Genomic DNA, 12452 nt, shown 5'->3' on the forward strand with positions numbered 1-12452 from the left:
GTTATCTGTTTAGATGTTAACTAAATAAATGAATGAATGAATGTGTCGCAAGCTGGGTTTCAGAATCACTCAAAAAGCGACCACTTCCCTGAGGACACCAGGTTCTCAGGGAACCTCCAGAAGTGGCCAACGTGCCCAGATACTGTGCAAATGTCTTCTATTGTATTTGTGTTGAAAAATCATGATGTTTGATGTGTCGCAAGCTGGGTTTCAGAACACCTCAAATAGTGACCACTTCCCCGAGGGGACCAGGTTCCCAGGGAACCCCCGGAAGTGGCCAATGGGCCAACTGGGTTTTAGAATCAATCAAAAGGTGGCCACTTCCCTAGGGGAACCAGCTTCCCGGAACATCTGTAACCGGATTTTTGAGGTCCAAACGTGCAGTTTTCATTCCCACTATTGCAAAATAATGAATAAAAATGATTGCATCTTTATTGAGGGCATTTACTACTAGTTATTATTATTATTATTATTATTATCAGACTAAGGCCGGAGTGGCCTGTGCTGCACATAAAACTCTTCTCCATTCAGCTCGGTCCATGGCTGCACTTCGCCAACCACGCAGTCGGCGGAGGGTCCGCAAATCGTCCCCCATCTGAACGATCCACCTTGCCCGTTGTGCATCTCGCCTTCTTGTTCCCGTCGGATCGTTGTCGAGAACCATTTTCACCGGATTACTGTCCGACATTCTGGCTACGTGCCCGGCCCACCGCAGTTTTCCGATTTTCGCGGTGTGAACGATGGATTGTTCTCCCAGCAGCTGATGCAACTCGTGGTTCATTCGCCTCCTCCACGTACCGTCCGCCATCTGCACCCACCACAGATGGTACGCAACAATTTCCTTTCAAAAACTCTCAGTGCACGTTGGTCCTCCAAGAGCATCGTCTAGGTTTCGTGTCCGTAGAGATACTACTAGTTATCTACGATTAAAAGGAAGTTGACCTATTTTTGACCCCATTTGACCCAGGGGACCCCCTCGGTAAAACCGTCCCCAAGGACCCAATCTCCAAATCAATACATCTACACAAAAATATAGGGTTTAATGCATCTTTCCTCCAAATTTGATGCAAATCGGTCGAAAAACAAGAGAACGGTGGATTTTATAAATTGAAATCGTAGCCCGGGCCGAAACGGGTTAGGACATAAATTGGTTATTTCGTTTTATTACAAATATACAACACCGCCTGAATAAAAACGTTTCTTTTGAAGTTCTCATTTATGTAATAATTTGTGTTAAACAAAGAAACATTCATTCAAAAAGAGAACAAAGATTTGCTTATCTCTTCCATCCAACACATTTGGTAAGAAAGTAAACTAATGTAAAGCCAGACAACAGACAAATAAACAGTAAGCCGGATGTTGTCTCGTTTTTATATCTGCTGACATTGTAATCCTTTTCTTTTGCCAAGAACAAAAGTCTGACAAACAACCTCCAACCATGATTTGAAATATTACAACTCAGAAATTACATGAATGATACATCCTGGAGTTCGAGGTGGTCGAGACACATAACGGAAAATGAGACTCACAGGTGTAACGAATAACAAATCAAATCGTAGACTGCATTTACACTAAAATACTACATGATAAAGACGCGACACGTTTACGGCAAGGCGGTTACAAAGCTTATATGAAAAATCTGAACAACTAATTACAATTTCCTGCTTTTGTTCATCAGGCGAAGGCAGATTCAACTGCCGTCGGTGAGCGAGCAGTGTGAAGAGAGGAAGCTGAATTCAGTGATTCTCAACAATGGATATTATATCTACATTCTTCAAATTAGTTTCGTTCGACGGTATAGAGCACATTAGGTCCCACTTGCCCCGTTTGAAGGGGTCCAACAGGTAAATTTATTTATATCACTACCAATATTTTTGTAACTGAAGAAATGGCTTACAACACATCTACACTTCAACAACGGAAGCATATAATAATGTATCCGTGGTTAATGTCCTGAAATATCTTGTTTTCTAAGTTTGCGTTAACGATTTTGCTGAACTAGCGTTTTTTTAGGTCCCACTTGCCCCGGGGTACCTTATGTTGTTGTAGAGAACAATGAGATTCCATGTTCCCGTGCCGCATTGCATAGTTCGATAAGCCGTAAAGCGATAGATATACTTTCCTTTGGAAATTTTTGATGTTATGTCCATCAAATTATTTCATGTATTACGCGACGCAGAGAATACACTATTTGAACACTTACCCAAGCTCATTCAGCAAAATGTAGTCAAGTGACTACTGTTCTTTTGTTGGTTTTTCATTATAGCACCCAAATAAGTATTATAATGAATATTATGCAACCCATTTGAGTTGCATAATGTTTATTAGGCCGTTTTATCACTCAAAGATGAACTGTAAACCGGATATATATTATGACCAGGAATTGCAAAAAAAGGATTTTCGGAACTGTTATTCTGAAACCAAAAATCAAAGGAAGCTTTCTGGTAATTTATTTTGTTTTCTTATTTAGTGATAAACAAGATGAACCAAAATTCCATACGAAGCAGATTTATTTAAACATGAATCATGGTATGATTTGGGATTCAAAATAAGCGTAATTTTTAGAGAAGGAATTAGTCTAAAAGATGATTCACCGTCGTTGTCGGGTTTAAATTGTTTGCTAAATTCGATGATGACCGAAAATTTGAAATTTTGTATTGTTCGAAAAAGGGAGCTAATACCGGTAGATACACTGGTTGAAATAAGTATGAAGACAGGCTAAATATTCTTACAAAATAGTCATGTTGGGGGATTGAAATTATCACCCATATTCTTGTTTACGTACGAACACGCTTTCAAACGAAAGTTGAAGCGCATTCTCGTTTACGCCAGCAAAATCAAATGGGGAAACAGTTCGAACGAATCGCATTCGTTCGAAAGTATCGTTTGTCCGTAAACAAGAACAAGGGTGTATGACTCATAGTGATTCGATTGAGTTCATATTTCACCAGATATTTTTTGCTTTATTAAGGATATTTTAAGTCCTGAATAATGATGTGATTAATTATACCTATCTCCATATATGACGATTTTGTATGTAAAATTAGCTTTGCTTTATATTTATTTCTGATAGTGCATTTTAATCTAACATTTTTTTTGCACATCATGTGTTACTAAATTGTTCTTAACATAAAGCGTCGAAGTATTCAACATTTAATTAATTTTTGATTTATATTAGACTAACCTTCGTTCTTCAAAACATTTGTCATTTTATCCAAGTGCTTATAAGGTTCATGTTCCTCTGTTTTGTATTTCATACAGGAATAGTGAAAGCTCAATGGTTTAACTTTTACCAGTTGTATTTTTTTTTTCAACTGCAGTTTAACAAATCTATTTACAAAATAAATAAGTTTTCTAACCACTGCCGCATACCACACGGTTTCATCTACTATCCGTGGGCGGTAACTAATGTTAATGCTAATCACCAGTGTGTAAGCTGCGGTAACTTAGATAATTGGAACCCCATACGCTGACCAAACTTCAGTTCATCGGTTCGTTCCTGCCGTAGCACTTTCTTTCTCTCTCACACACTACTATACACTGCACTGCTTGATTGGGATGGTTTCGGAAGGAAAAGCCAGAACGATATCAGAACTGGAGAAAGCGAAACACTAGGACATGATCCATGAGTGAATAATTTCTGAAATGATAGAATAGAACAACGGCAGTTTTAGTGGGTGCAGCTTCCGCCAGAGGGCCGTCAAGCCAACTTACTATTCTGGCCAGGTGATAGGTAGATGTGGATGTCCTGCCCTGAGGTTACTACTGAAAGTGAACGAAATGGTATAATTACACAGGTTGATGGGGGAATATTTTTCAATTCCAACTATGTAACTGCTAAAATGGGTGAAATGGATTTGCTCGCGTCATCATTTAAAAAGCCACACTTGTTATCAAGAAAACTTTGAACAAACTTTCAGTTACGGTAGGTTAGAAGGTTAAAAGAGGATTCAATCAAATTCTTGTATTAATTGAAATACACAGACTTCTGTCTTTACAATACCTTTTTAAAGAACTTTGTATCGTGTGACTTCTTTTTACTATCAAAATCTATCCTAATTCAGATAAGAATTAAAGTTTTAAAACAGCTATGGATCGTGTAAAAACAGAACTCTATGTACAACACAAAAACATTGTTAATAAAACGTTTATTGCTTTTCCAAAGCTAAAATAACATAAATCTACGTAACAGGATTTGTGTATCCATATAAATCTTAAAAGTAAATGTTTCGTTGAATTGTTTTTTTTTTATTTGGTAATTTAGGACCTAGCTGGATATAAATATTTTGCTTATTGTGGCTTAGTTAGGAGATTTTGAAAACTATATATTCTTCATAAATAGGGCCATATTTTTGGTCTTCCACTTATTTCCAATGATGAATATCTTAGGTTAGTTATAGTTCCAATATGCATGTTTCCGCAATCTTGAACAAGAAGGCAAATAAACAAAATTCAACAATCAGACAGTCATTAAAAGAGGGGATACAATTGACGATGCTTCATGACGATGCTGGCAGGCGTTGCCGTATCTCTTCTTAGGTACGGTGGACCGTCCTGGGCGAGAGCTCTGGGGGTAACCAGTTACCTGCGGAAGCTGGAGAGCACGTACCGCTTGCTGTGTCTCAGAGTGGTATCTGCCTACCGCACAAAAACAATATCGGGAATTTTCAAAAGGGAATTAAGTGGTCATCCTGCACACACCTTGGAACTGTTGGACATCATCCTCGATAATGCCGCAACAGCAGTCGAAGCCCTCTTGCACGCATAGTCGACATGGCTGGCGAAGGTCAGCTTGTCGTCTATTAAGTACGACCCCAAGGAGCTTCAAACTCAGATTTGATGCGATCGCGACATCACCCACGTGAATCACTGCATGTTGAACCGACTTGTGGCTGTTGACGATAACCACCGCCGTCTTATTTTGAGCGAGATCCAGGCCTCTAGCACTCATCCAATCCGCCACCGTGCTGATCGCGTGTGCTGCGGTAAGTTCTACCCTGGGAGGGAGAAACAGATACGAAAAATGTGTGTGTCAAGCCGAGCCGAAATCTAGCTGTCAGTGTGAGCCGAAAACGAAACTCTTGGCAAGCAAATTTTTGAAGGCAATATAACAACAATAACACGCAAAAATGAATTTAGTCTTTTCAGGTGGCGCCTACGTTGATTGTTCTTTCTTGTTGAAAATTTACTTGTTGCATGACGACAGTATATAATTAATTTGATGTGTAGTATCGAGAGCTCCCTCCCAGGTTCTACCTAGTGAATTGACTCTCCGTAGACTTCGAAGGTTACGTCATCGGCGAAGCCGACGATCTTAACACCAGAAGGGAATTTTAGCTTTATTTAGCATAACCCCGTCATACATAAGGTTCCATAATACCGGTATTGAACCTTGCTGGAAATAGCTTTCCGAAATCCGGTACAGGCCGACCGGCAGGCTTATAAGCCGGTGTAACGAGAGCGCGATGGTATCCCAGCTTGCGCTGTTGAATGCGTTCTTCGCATCAAGTGCCACTAACGCACAGTATCAAATACCTCGCCTTTTCTGTTGGATCGCTATCTCGGCGGTCTTTACCACCGAGTTAATAGCGTCCATACCCTCTGAGTACGGGGTTAGCCTGTTGAGGATGATCCTCTCTAGCAACTTGCCCGTCGTCTCTGTAAGACAGATTGGTTTATGCGCACGGCGGCTTCCCGGCTTTCGGCAACAACACCAATTTCTGCCTTTTCCATCTTTCTGGGAATCTACACTCATCAAGGCATCTCTGCATAGCCAGCCTGAACATGTTCGGGTTCGCTCTGATTGCTGCCTTGAGAGCGCTGTTCGGAACTCCATCAGGCCCTGGGGCTTTGTTCGTTACCAGGGATTTGGCCACCGCGAGTAACTCTTCGTTTGTCACCGGAGCCACCATTTCTTCGGCACCCATATTGCCTTGCGGTGCAGGACGCCAGGGACTTGTGACTCGGGACGGGAAGAAAAAAGGAAGACCTCGATAATCCTTGCTAACCTATTCGGGGACTCCGGTGTAGGTGGGGGGATTGAAGAGCTCTTTTTGGTTTAGGCCATCACTATTAAGCGTCACCCCCACGGATTCGCGTTGGTTCCTTCGCATAGGTTGTCGAAACATGCACTCTTACTGCTCTTGATGGCCTTGTTAAAGGCCAGTTTCGCAGCTTGACACACTTCACGGCGGTCCGCTCCTTTCATCCTAGATGTTCCACTACAATAAACTGCCAAATCAGCTCAAGGTATGGTACACGCTCAATCGCACCCACCAAGATCTTTCCGATTACGCTGAGAAGTAACAGTGCAGATGAAATGCATCCTTGCCTCACATCAGCGACTACCCGAATGGGGTCAGACAAAGCTCTGACCCTATTTGAAAATCCCAAACAGCGCCAAACAGATTTTTGTGATTCAGAGAAAAGACAAAACAAATAGCATAGGGTCACTTCCGCCGACTGCCGATCGACCTTGGGGCCCCTTTAAATTCCCTGCTTCGGATGGCTGCTTTTTGAAGAACGCTGGCTGAGACTTGAAGAAGCTGTTCGAAGTGATCGAACAAACATTTCAGCTTTCCAAGTCAGTGAGTTATTGAGGCGATAATCTTCGGTTGTTGAAGCCATCTTTTCTCCATCGGCCAGGATGTCCTGCTGCAGCAACGCCCGACTCCCACTTACAGAGATATATACCGTAGACGAGACTCGTACTTTACTCCTCTGATTCTTCCCGTTCCTCAGCCTTTAATTCTATTCGCTTCTCAATTTCCAGTCGGGATTCTGTAATCCATTCTATTCGCTGAATGCGCAGCTCATCCAAGTTGATCTCGCCGATTTCGATAAAAGTATTCTACGCTGCCACCGTTCTTCAGCGAACGATCTCTTCACAGCTGGATATTCTAGTCGGTCTATGGTGAATCGACACCCGAGTGAATTCTCCCGCCGCTGAATTCTGGAAATGTGTGGTCGGATCTTGCCAATTGAAAGATGATAGTCAAACGCGATGTCATAGATTCGTTTGTTACGGACTCAATAAGGCACCGTCTCCATTTTCAGGTGATCCATTTTCAGAGGAGACTAAAAGCGGCTCTAGAGAAGTAAGTCAAACGCTAATGGCTGCAGACGGGAGAAGCGGGCGCGGGTGGACTCCCCGGTCAACAATTGGTAGGAAAGCCGCAACAACCGGTGATAATCGCCTCCTCTACGATATTTCACGACGCCTGATTGGAAAATGGACAAATCCATGGGTTCCGGAGAAAGACGCGACATGTCAGTCACTTACCGATTCAACTGATCAGCTGAAACGTTGGTTGGACCACTTAGAACAACTTCTTCTAGTTTTGACGACTTATCCTAATTCATTCTCCGACGGCAGCAGACAAGATTCCGCCCGAATGATCATGTGAGAACCATACTGTCATGCTTTACATCATCCTGGAGCAGGTCAATGAATTTCAAGAGTCCCTCCATTTGGTACTGATTGAACACGGAAAAGCCTTCGATCGTCTGAATCTCGAAAAACTGAGGGGCGTCCCTAGAAGCAAGGTCTAGAGAAGGTCTAGACAAAATCCAGAGTCCAGCACAATATAATCGCAAGTGAGGCAAGGCTGGATGTATTATATCTCTGTTGCTGTTGCCCATAGTAATCGACGAAATCATGGGCAGCTCTAGCAGCCCATCACCATATAACAGCGGTTCTCAACCTGGGGTACATGTACCCCTGGGGGTACGTTCGCCGTGCTCAGGGGGTACCTCGGACAAAAATGCGTAATGGCGGATGAATTATAATCTTAATCAACATTTATTGATAAAGTTTTGATAATTTTGTATTTTTTATTTCAAAAATTTGTCTTGTACATAATATGCATGGCGATCAGTAAATCATGATCTACCGAATCCTGCCGTCCAAAAACTGACAACGGATGAAATGCTGACGGACAAAAGATCGAAAAGAAAAAACTTCATATGAACAAATTTAAAAAATCTTCTATGCAATCTACTTAATCAGACAAAACAGAATGTTGAATAATATGTTAAGAAAATGCTTCTTAACTAAAGTCTAGAGTCTACAGATTCAGAAGCCTCCATTTGAGAGACATGAAGGCTCTCTCCCGAAAAGCTCAGTTGTTTCGTTGCAGGAGAATTGGAAGCATTCTTCTGCGCTTATCGGAACCCTCCTTCAAAGCAGCTCGGAGGACTGTTTTCAAGAGGTTCGGAAGCATTTTTTCAAAAGGTTCGGAAGCCTCATTTTAAGAGGTTCAAGAGGAAACTTTCTTTCAAGAGGCCCGAAAGCCTTCTTTTATTATTTTTTTTCTATAAACTTTTTTTTTAATTTCTCCTTTTAAAACCATGTTTTCAAGGGGCTCGGATGGTATTTTTCAACAGGCTCGAAATGCTCATTTTAAAAGGCAAACATACTTTCAAAATGCTCGAAAGCCTAGAGGCTCGGAGGCCTTCTTTCAAAAGGCTCTAAAACCCTCCCTTGAAGAGGCTCGGAATTCTTCTTTCAAGAGACTTGAAACCGTACTCTCTAAAGCTTCAAAAGCTTTCATTCCAGATACTCAGAAGCCTTATTATAAGTGGCCCGAAAGCGTCCTTCCAAGAGGCTCAGAAATCTCTTTTAAAGTGGTTAGGAAGCATCCTTTCATCCAAAAGGCTCGAAAGGCTCTTTTAAACAGGCTTGGAAGGCTTCTTCCAAGAGGCTCGGAAGCCTCCTTTTAAGAGGCTTGGAACTATTCCCTCAAGAGGCTTGAAAGCCTTCTTTTTACAGCCTAGGAAGATTCTCTAGCAGCGTAAATCTTACTGGTTTGGTTGCAGTAGCACTTATGTGGCTCGATTTGGTCGTATATGAGTTACAGAAACTCATGTATGACAAGTGTGCTACTCGGCTCTTTTATAAAGGCTTGAAAGCCTCCTTTCAAGAGGCTCGAAAGTCTCCTTTAAAGAGGCTGGAAAGCTCCCTTATAAGAGGCTTTTTTTTTAAAGAGACTTGGATGCGTATTTTCAAGAGGCTCAGAAGCGTTCTTTCAAAATACTCAGAAGTCTGCTTTCAAATGGCTAGGAAGCTTTCCATAAAAAGGTTCGAAAGGTCTTTCAAGAGGCTCTAAAACCTTATTTCAAGAGGCTAGGAAGCCTATTTTTAAGGCGCTCGGAAGGTTCTCTCGGAAGAGGTGCGGAATCCTACTTTCGAGAGGCACGGACTTCAATAGTCAAAAAAGTTCTGTAGGAAGCTCGATTTATAAACTTAATTTTAATTGGGAAGTTTCACGGAAAATGAAAATTTCAGAAAATTTTATAGAGATCTATTCCGATAGTTTTCAGGTCCATTTTTCATATATCTTAAGAGTTACGATTATTTTCATTTAAAGCAAAAAAGCATAGGGGGTACCTCAATTAATGCAAAAGTTCGAAGGGGTACTTCTCACGATAAAGGTTGAGAACCGCTGAGCTAGGCCTCTAACGGAGCCTGTGGGGTACTTGGACACCCTCCACAGTAATTGTCCCTTACCGCGTCATGTTGGGATCTGGCGTGGTGGACCTCATTTCCCGAGCAACTCGTGGGACCGAAATGGAAAACCAAGTCAATTCTTCAATTAGTGGTAGTAGTGTAGGCGACAACCTCTTCGCAAGAGGTGGGTTGTCCAGGTCTCCGCCTAGGAGGCCAGAGGCAATACTCGGCAGCTCAGTGCGAAAATCCGTGGAGTCGAGGTCTACCCAGACTGAGGCCCAAGGATTCGCGGACTCGGGCAAGGTCGAATCGACCGAGGGCGTGCCAGCGAAGACGGTGGTGCCAAAGTCTACCCAGACTGAGGCTCAAGTATTCGCGGGCACGTCGGGGGTGACTGCTCCAACGGGAGCAGTGGGGCTGGGATGCTGAACCCCAGCCAGGTACCTCCAAAACCGGGGGAGGAAGGACCAGGAAAGGTCCGTCCACCCAGGAAAGACGGTGGTAAGGGGTTACGGCAGGCTGAGAGCTCTTAGCCGCCCCAGACCCGGGTAAATAGAGGTAGATGACACCTCCTGGACCCTGGTCACGAACAAGAGGAAACCGAAGACGTCATGTGCCGAAAAGAAGGCCCAGGGGAATGAGGGGAGGCAAGAAATCTAGGGTAGGGGCCCATCGCTCCAGGGGCGATGCCCTAGTCATCAAGATGGACGAGGCTAAGTACTCGGACGTCTTGAAGGCGATGAGGAGTGACGTCAAGCTCGGTAAGCTCGGGAAACTCGGGATGGGCGAGATGATCCTTGAGCTGAAGCGGGGCGTCTCGCAAAAGGCCGCCGCCTACAAGGAGTTGGCGTCCAAGGAGTCCTAGGCGAGACGGTCAAGGTGAGGGCATTCACGACGGAGGTGAATTTAAGGGTTAAAGACCTGAACGAGATCACCGAAGTCGAAGAGCTCGTCACGGCACTGCGGCGACAGTGTGAAGTGGAGGCGCCCACCGCAGCCGTTCGGCTACGGAAAGGTCCGGCAGGGACGCAGGTAGCATTGGTTCGGCTATCTGCAGCGGACGCCTCCAAGGTAGTCAAGTTAGGGAGCGTCAAGGTGGGATGGTCGGTGTGCCCTGTGGGCATATACGAGCAACCCGAAGTTTGCTTCAAGTGCCTGGAAACGGGGCACAAGTAATGGGACTGCACAGGCCCTGATGGAAGCAATCTCTGCCGACGCTAGCCACTTGCCTGCACAAATTGATAGTAAGAATCTGGGAAACTGAACAGCTACTGGAGGAGTGGAAGGAAGGGGTTATATGCCCCATCTACAAGAAAGGCGACAAGCTGGAGTGTGAGAACTGTCGAGCGATCACCATCCTTAATGCCGCCTACAAAGTGATATCCCAGATCATCTTCCGTCGTCTGTCACCATTAGTGAATGAGTTCGTGGGAAGTTATCAAGCCGGCTTCGTTGACGGCCGCTCGACAACGGACCAGATCTTTACTGTACGGCAAATCCTTCAAAAATGCCGTGAATACCAGGTCCCAACGCACCATCTGTTCGTTGATTTCAAGTCGGCATACGACAGTATAGACCGCTTAGAGCTATGGAAAATTATGGACGAGAACAGCTTCCCTGGAAAGCTTACCAGACTGATCAAAGCAACGGTGGATGGTGTGCAAAACTGTGTGAAGATTTCGGGCGAACACTCCAGTTCGTTCGAATCGCACCGGGGACTAAGACAAGGTGATGGACTTTCGTGCCTGTTGTTCAACAATGCGCTAGAAGGTGTCATGCGGAGAGGAGGGTGTAACAGCCGGGTACGATTTCAGGGTGTCGACTACCTGGAAAAATCTGGAAAGTCAGGGAATTTCATTTTGGACCTGGAATGTCAGGGAAAGTCAGGGAATTTTTATTGAGGTCAGGGAAAAAAATCACAAAACCCAATATTGAAAATTTATAGTGATTTTTTTTTTTTAATTTAAAGCAATAACTAAGGACACTTATTACAATGAAACTCTGAACCAATTCTAATTCATTGAAAAACGACCAATAAAGGTCATCATAATTAATAAAGCGTTTTAGCTGGTCATCAGACTGTATAGCCAGTCGATAATGACCTCCACCATCAGGCTATAAAGCTTATTTTTTGTGTAGCCGTTGGTTATCTCTAGACGAAAAGTCTACTCCGGGCCCTTTTCATGTTCCCCATGGTAATCGAGTTTGTTTCTATTCATCACTAAGCAATAACAGAGGTTCCAAAGCCACGTTGTTCAAATGGTTACTGTTGAGACCTGATCCAAATAGTTTTTTTTAAGTCCCCTTTAATATTTTAAATATTTAGATTCGTGTCGTTTTGAATTTGTTGCAGTTTTCCTTATTAGTAGCGTTTTAGTAATATTCCCATCAAACAAAAGTCACTTCGTTCGAATACTTAATCAATCGCGAGAGTCATTCCTTATAAAATTATTTTGATGTACTTATGATATAGGGAAATTTCATTTAATGCGATATATCTTGATAGATTTAAATTGCTGACTACTGCTAATATCAGTCAGTGACTAGTATCCAACTATAATGAAAAACTTAATATATCACATTACCTTTTGATGAAAATGTAACGCTCAAATGTTTGAAAATTATCTAGTGATCAGTAGAAACTGAATCAAATGGTTGAAATAAGCCATAGGTCAGAACTGTTCAACAAACAATCATCAAACATGTTCAAACTAAAACCAACAACTATATATTTGAAAGCTTGTTAAACGAAAACCCCGAATAGTATTTTTGTTGACCTGTGACGGCACTCTACAGCATCGGCATAATCTCCAAACAAGATTCTGTAGGTAATGTTTTAAAAACATTTCGGGAACTTCCATTTGATGATGGGCTTATAAAGTCATTGGTCGATCCTCACGTCCTTAGGTGGTCAAATTAATGGTCATGTAGAGATAATGATAGTGGATAAAAGCATCATATGGTCTACCTCATGTAAGTAGGTGGCGATGGTCTCAATTAAACC

At 42.9% G+C, this 12452-nt stretch overlaps 1 long non-coding RNA gene across 1 annotated transcript; it reads right to left on the reverse strand.

Moving 5' to 3' along the window:
- Positions 1-2433: 2433 nt before the first annotated feature.
- Positions 2434-5687, reverse strand: LOC134225694 (uncharacterized). Its single transcript, XR_009983307.1, has 2 exons — positions 3715-5687; positions 2434-3640 (listed from the first exon to the last, which is right to left on the reverse strand). It is a non-coding gene; the product is annotated as an uncharacterized LOC134225694 (long non-coding RNA).
- Positions 5688-12452: the final 6765 nt, after the last annotated feature.

The sequence above is a fragment of the Armigeres subalbatus genome, chromosome 3 (assembly GCF_024139115.2).
Source record: "Armigeres subalbatus isolate Guangzhou_Male chromosome 3, GZ_Asu_2, whole genome shotgun sequence".
In the NCBI taxonomy this organism is placed as follows: domain Eukaryota; kingdom Metazoa; phylum Arthropoda; class Insecta; order Diptera; family Culicidae; genus Armigeres; species Armigeres subalbatus.